Here is a 7,329-nt window from a genome sequence, read left to right on the forward strand (position 1 = left end):
GCTGCACTTTTCCAGTGTGGTAGGACCAGGATTTGAATACACCCTCACACTCAGTCCCTTGTACAATTCCGACCAACCAACACGTCCTCACCCTATTTGGACATCTTTGGACTATTATTAGTTTTGACTTTTTTTTCCCTCTTGCACTCTGGACTCAATTAGACAATTTACCTTGTTACTCCAGGAATTGTATGTTGGTGGTTGATGTACAGGAAATCCTCCTTAAGTGAATGGTGTTTCTGAGTGATGATTGTCAATCAATGAATCAAATGTATTTAAATAGCACAGTATCACAACAAACTGTTGTCTCAGGGTGCTGCACAAAAGTCCAATATCTTAAGAAACACAAAATCCAACTTGTTCCACACCAAGCAAGCATGAGCAACAGCGGGGAGGAAAAACTCCCAGGTGGAAGAAACCTCCAGCAGAACCGCTCAGTGTGGATGGTGTAATAGTAAAATCAGTTTCTTTGTTTCAAGTCCCCCTTTCCCACGACACAAGAAAGCAAGTTCTTTTGGGTTTTAAATCCATATGTCTAGACTCTACTTCACACCTAAGTGCAAGATCCTGCAGGATGCCCCAGGTGTAAAACACACCCAAGGGGCTCGATGACAATACCTGCAACAGACAAAGGGGTGTGAAGACACTCTGGGTAGGGGGGCAAACCCCGGCTGCGGGAAGGGGGCCTGACCTCTGCAGCAGGAAGGGGGCTGACCCTTGCAGGAGGGGGCTGACCCTGCCGCATACAAAGGGAATGTGAAACACCCCCTTTGGGTCGTTCCTCATGTATAAATGTTTAGTTTTCTCCATGCTCTGGGTCTTTTTTCATCCTTGACCACTCGCATGTTGATTGACCTTTTCTTTGCAAAGAAAATAAAACCTTGTCGGCCGGCAGAAGTCTCCATTTCATTATTCACCAGGAACAGAGAAAAGTTCCACGATAATGGCCTCTGCCAGGACCGGTTCGGGTGATGGAGAACAAGTGATATATAGGAACAAAAGGAAGTAAAGGGAGGGAGGTTGAGTCACAGTATCAGGTCAAGGGCTTGAATCCAGCCCGGGAATCTCCACATGGACGTTGGCATGGTCTTCCAAGGGTGCGGTGGTCCCCCCGGGCACTCCTGCCTCCCTCATGGTCCAACATGCATAGTAGTAGGACCCATGGCTCCAAAGGTGGGAGGTCCTCAGGTGAGAGTGCTGGTGGTTGCGTGACCCTCCATGTCAGCCCTGTGACAGACTGGCGACCTCACTAGGTCCATCCCTCATCAGGACCCGAGCCAGGACGGGCTCCGGAGAGCCGCACAGTATGGACCAAGGAGGGGAGAAGAAGACCCAATGAGTTAGAGATATGTAATAAGATAAAACAAAATAAACAAGGCAGAGAGTGAAGAAGAGAGAAGGTGCTGGTTTCTGGTGCCCTATGGATGACTATGGTTCAGGGTTGAGCTAAAAGCTTTATCAAAAAGGAAGGTTTTAAGTCTAGCCTTAAATGTAGAGACCGTGTCTGCCTCCCTCACTGAGAGTGGGAGCTGGTTCCAAAGGAGAGGAGCTTGGTAACTAAATGTTCTACCACCTGTTCTACTCTTAGTAACTCTAGGCACTACAAGGAGTCCAGAGTTTAGGGAGCGAAGTGGTCTGTGGGGGCAGTAAGGGGTTAAGAGCTCTTTAAAATAGGATGGGGCCTGATTGTTGAGGGCCTTATAAGTTAGTAGGAGGATTTGGAAATCCATCCTCTGTTGAACAGGGAGCCAGTGAAGTGAAGCTAAGACAGGAGTAATGTGATCCCGTCTTCTGGTTCCTGTCAGTACTCGTGCAGCAGCATTCCGCACTAGCTGAAGGGTCCTTAAGGATCTGCTGGGACACCCTGATAATAGGGAGTTGCAGTAGTCTAGCCTAGACGTAATAAAGGCATGAATCAGTTTTTCAGAATCCTGTTTTGACAGGATGTGTCTGATTCTCTTTATATTACGCAGATGAAAGAAAGCTAGTCTGGAGATTTGTTGTTGGGTAAATGACAGATCTTCATCAATGATAACTCCTAGGTTCTTCACAGTGGAGTTCGCAACCAGGCGGATATCATCTAGGTCAGTGGTTCTCACACTTTTAACACCAAGTACCACCTCAGAAAATACTTGGCCCTCCAAGTACCACCATAATGACCAACACTGTACAGTAGCTAAGTATTCATCAAAAACAAGGTAGAGGTTTTATTCCTAAAGAAGTATATTTAATATTGTCAGCCATAACATTTTACACAGTTTGAACAGTAAGACTGCGCTTAAATATAGGAAAATAAAAAAAACTACTTAAATAATGATTCAATTAAAAATGTATTGCACATAAAAGTTAAATGAACACTGTACTTAAGTAAACGTAAAAAAACTAAACAAAAAAACTGTTCTTAAAGATTAAATAAATGGTGAGTGTTTTAAAGTCTATCTTTGTCTTCATACAAACAAACAATATGTAATAATGAGCATACAACATTCATGAACAGATGAAATGTGAAGGTTCAAAATATCAATGTGTGCGTCCAACGTGACATGCATGCCTTTCTAAATGTTTACAGTGGTGAACCTCTAATAACAAACACATAAAGGCTAGTTGCCATCAGTACTCTGTCTTCAAGCTGCAGTATCCTGAAACATGCGAAAACGTTTAGTAACTCGAACACAGCAGACCAGACAAGCAAATGTAAAATGTAAAAAAACTAAACAAAAAACTGTTCTTAAAGATTAAATAAAACTGTACTGTACTTAAATGTTAAGTAAAAAATGTACTGTACTTGATAAAAAAAAAAATCAAAACAGGCTGTATGCATAGCTGCAAGAAACAGTTCTTGCTGTCTCAACGTCACACACTGCTGTATGGCTGCTTTCTGAAACAGAAACAAACACACCAACACAGAGGAAGAACAATAAGATTAAGAATAAAACAAAAGTGAGGAAGAAAATTAAGAATAACAGCTGTAATTAAACATACACTGACTATTGATGACAACTTACATGAGCTTAATGTGATGGCTGTGCATGCCTCTGTGAACACGGTCCTGCAATGTCTGGGTCAATGGAGGTCAGCTTCAGTCTCAGGTTTGGCTCAGCATCCACCCTGCTTCTGTACATTGTTTTTATGACAACAAGTGAAGAGAAACCTTTCTCGCACAGATAGGTGGTTGCAAAAGGAAGGAGAAAGCACAGGGTATTCACTGTACTGCTTCATCCAAAAGTCCAACAAAGTGTGCTTTCTGAAAAATGCCTTCAGTGTTTCATCACAAGAGAGCTCTATTAAACTCTCCTGCTCAACAACAGTTAAATCCATTGAGGCCACGTGAGAGGTCTCGATGTTGAAAGGGTTTCTCTTCCAGCTACTCACTTGAGCTCCAGGCATCACTGGGAAATAATTGCGGAACTGTTGTCTGAGTGATGCGAGGTGTGCAGCAATGTTCTCCCTGACTCCATCATCAAGCATCAGGTCATTATCAGACAGAAAACTCTCCAAAGCAGGGAAAGCTGAAACATCACCTGTCTTGATTTTGATTTCAAATAACTCCAATTTTTTTCAGCAGTGCATTAATTTTGTCCTGCACATCAAAAACATTGATGGAGAGTCCCTGCAGTCCCAAATTCAGTTTGTTTGAACGTGAAAAAATGTCAGACACGTATGCCAGCTGACTGAGCCACACAGCATCTTCAAAAATGTCTGACAAGGGGAAATTTGTGTCCTACAAGAACATCTGGACCTCTCTGTGCAATTCAAAAAGCCTTGAAAGCACCTTTCCTCTTGAAAGCCACCTTACAGTATGAAGCAAGAGTTGGACATGCTCACTACCCATCTCCTTGCAGAGCACATGAAATAAGTGAGCATTCATCGGTCTGGCCTTGATGAAGTTCACAGTTTTTACTGCAGAGTCCAGCACAGACTTCAGGTCATCAGGCATCTTCTTCACTGCCAGCGCCTCACAATGGATACTGCAGTGAGTCCAGCTCATCTCAGGTGCCACCTCTTGGATTCGAGCTGCTACCCCACCTTTACGAACCGTCATAGCCCTCACGCCGTCTGTACACACACCCACACACTTTTCCCAGTCCAGTCCGTTCTCTTGGATAAACGCGTTCAGTACCTGGAATATGTGCTCTGCTGTAGTTCTGGTCTCAAGTGACTGACAGAACATAAAATCCTCCTGAGCTGCACCATCATATTCATATCTCACATAAACCAATAAATTGGCCAAATCTGCAACATCTGTAGTCTCATCAAGCTGTATGGCAAAATAACGACTGTTCTTAATGCGCTCAATCAATGTGTTTTTAACATCGCCAGCCATGTCTTTTATTCTCCTTGACACGGTGTCATTTGAAAGCGGCACCAAGTTTAACTCTCTGGTAGCTTTCTCTCCACACATGATCCGTGTCATCTCTTTGGCCAACGGTAAACACAACTGCCGATTGTGTGCGGCTTACCGGCTCTGGCGATCCAGAGGCTGGCACGATATGAAGCTTCCTGTGCTTTGGCTATAGGTGTACCATAGGACTGAATGGTGGACTTTGACTGCTTCAGTTCATCACATTTTCGTTAAAAAATTTCACTGGTTTGTCGTTAAGTGCCCTGTGTTTGGTTGTAAGATGCCGTTTGAGATGCGATGGTTTCATGCATTCATTGCTCAAAATGTCGCCACATATTACACACTGCGGCCTGGGCTCTTCCTCTCTCCCGCTCCAAATAAATCCAAATTTAATATAGTTTTCGTCATATCTCCTCACTGGTTTGTGCCGGTTGTTGTTGCTAGCAGCTGCTCTGGGGGCTTTGCTGGGGGGCGTGCTGCGGGCCGCGCTGCGGGCTTCGCTGGGGGCTGCTCTGGGGGCTTCGCTGGCGCCACCAAAGTAGTCGCTGTGTGTACCTGCACCCTGCCCACACTCTTCAGTTCTCGCTCTCTCCTGGCCCACACTTCCCTTCGCAGACTGAAGCCATGACAGTAGTTTAGACGTCTTCATTATTAAAAACCTCCAATTCTTGCCATCACCTCTTGCCTATAAGAGCTACTGTGAATGACTGTTAATGTCAACGTCAATGGCGGTTTCGCGCTACGTAGCTACTGCTACCCAGAAGCACTTGCAAACTTTTTAAAAGTCGTAATTTAATTTGTATCTCTTTTCATTTTCTTGCCATCCGTTAATAATATATTTTCATCCATTCTAATATGTTTGAAAGTATTTCATGTTTATTTATATTTATTTCAGTGATTCTTTGGTACGTGTACCACACTTTGAGAATCACTGATCTAGGTTAACCTGACAGAGTTTCTCTGAGATGCCTAGGACCCAGGATTATGACCTCAGTTTTGTCAGTGTTTAACTATAAGAAATTCTGGGTCATCCAGGCCTTGATGTCTTTAAGACAGTTTTGAAATCGAATTAATCGATTGTAACTCCAATTAATATTGTGGGTTATTTTCTTTATTGTGAACTGTGAAGTAATTTGATTAACCTGAATTCATGGTGATATCAGAGATTCACATTAAACAGGGTGCACCTGAGGTAGATTTAAAGCGAGGAAGAGCTGATAGTGGCCAATGTGAGCTTTATCCTTGTTTTGTTGATTTTGTAACAATACCAAATTGTATACATTGCATATTATTTTTTATTTTCTATTTTTCTACTAAAGCCGGCATATCTCCATATTTACCTTGTCTCTTGAGTCTCGTTTAAACACTCCACGTCGCTCTAGCAGTCAAACCTAAACTAGTGCATCTTTAACATTACATGTTGCAATTCTCACTGTTATGGAATTGTCATAGACATCGTCTCTTGTCCTCTCTGGGGCATAGTACAACAGGCTGTTGTGTTTAGGAAGTGTGAGAGCTTGGCGAAGGTCAAAGCCTTCACTCCCTAGACATCACAGATATGAGACTGCGTAAGCAGGCAATACTTTCTCCATACCTATAAAATACATTTGATTGTTTAGGAACAAGCACACCCATAAATTAATGATCTGTTGGGTTTTAAAGTGTGACTGCAGGAAAGCAGACTTCAGAATATGAGAGAACATCATGTACAGATGTTGTATGGATGAATTCTGATTTTCTCCTTGGCCAAGCTTCAATAAATATTTCAGCATAAGACATCAAAGGGCTCCTGAACGCTTTCTTCATTGATGAGTTGACCATCGATCAGCAGATTTTCCACAACACTCACCATACCTCACTAGTGTTATAAACGTGCCAATGCGTTACATTAGCTTGAACTCTTTCCTATGTCTGATCAATGCTCATGTGCTGTGTTCAGCAATAACTTCTCATATAGAAACAGTTGTGCTCGCATAAGAGGAACTGTCTGGTGTACGTGCAGACAGACGATTCAGAACTAGACAGATACCTTGTTTCTTTTTTAACTAACAAAGGCCCTGAGTGTTGCTATGCACTTGGCAGATATAACCTCAGAGTTCTAAATGAGCAAAACAGGCAAACAAAGTCAAACCTAACAAAAGCAGAACAGAACAACAGGTAACCACCATCAGAGACCAGCAAGAGGCTGAACTGAGCCAGCTGAGGCATTTTATACTGCACCTGGGCAGGGGGAGGAGCTAAGGGAGGAGTCTTGCTGGACTCCCTGGTCTGCGTTCACAACGCTTCACTACAATCGTCGGCCCGACGATTAGCACTCACTGCCAAGGCCTAAACACACTAAGCACAGGCCTCAGAGAGTCAGTAGCCCCAATAGCACTACTACCAGCAGCCTGAGGAAGGTGGTGAAGGTTTGGATGTCTGCCTGCATTTGAACGGGTGGTTCTTCTCAGGGAGACCTCACTGGTACTCTGTGTTGCAGCACTAGATGTTGGATTCACTGGACCCTCACCTGGCTGAGGTGTTGCAGCGGCATCAGTTTGATTGAGTGAAAGGGTGGTGGTGACTGGCCGAGCTGGTTGGTTGTTTCCTAGAACAGCCATGGGTTCAGAGATCACTACAGCCCAGTCACCATCAAAGGATGACCTGCTGGAGGTCAAGCAGGGGAGCAACGGTGTACAAGGAGCCTCCCACTGCTGGGGCATCAGTACTTTGTACACTGTTGAGCTCCAGATGTCTTGAATTTTATGACAGCCCCTTACACCAGTGTCTCCAAGGAGGACCAGCTGATCTTCTTGTAGGGGGGTATCTTAAACATGCTTGTCATAGTGCTGTCATAGTGTTATAGTGAGCCCCCTCCTCTACACCCTCTACACCCATGACTGCATCCCTGCCCACCACAGCAACACCATTGTCAAGTTTGCTGATGACACCACAATAGTGGGACTCATCTCTGGGGAGGATGAGTCAGCCTACAGGGATGAGGTGGA

The 7,329-nt window shown here is 44.0% G+C and overlaps 1 pseudogene; it reads right to left on the reverse strand.

Moving 5' to 3' along the window:
• Positions 1–3,721: 3,721 nt before the first annotated feature.
• LOC109632009 (zinc finger BED domain-containing protein 5-like) lies at positions 3,722–6,942 on the reverse strand (annotated as a pseudogene).
• Between the last annotated feature and the right edge of the window lie 387 nt (positions 6,943–7,329).

This window comes from Paralichthys olivaceus, chromosome 3 (genome assembly GCF_024713975.1).
Source record: "Paralichthys olivaceus isolate ysfri-2021 chromosome 3, ASM2471397v2, whole genome shotgun sequence".
In the NCBI taxonomy this organism is placed as follows: domain Eukaryota; kingdom Metazoa; phylum Chordata; class Actinopteri; order Pleuronectiformes; family Paralichthyidae; genus Paralichthys; species Paralichthys olivaceus.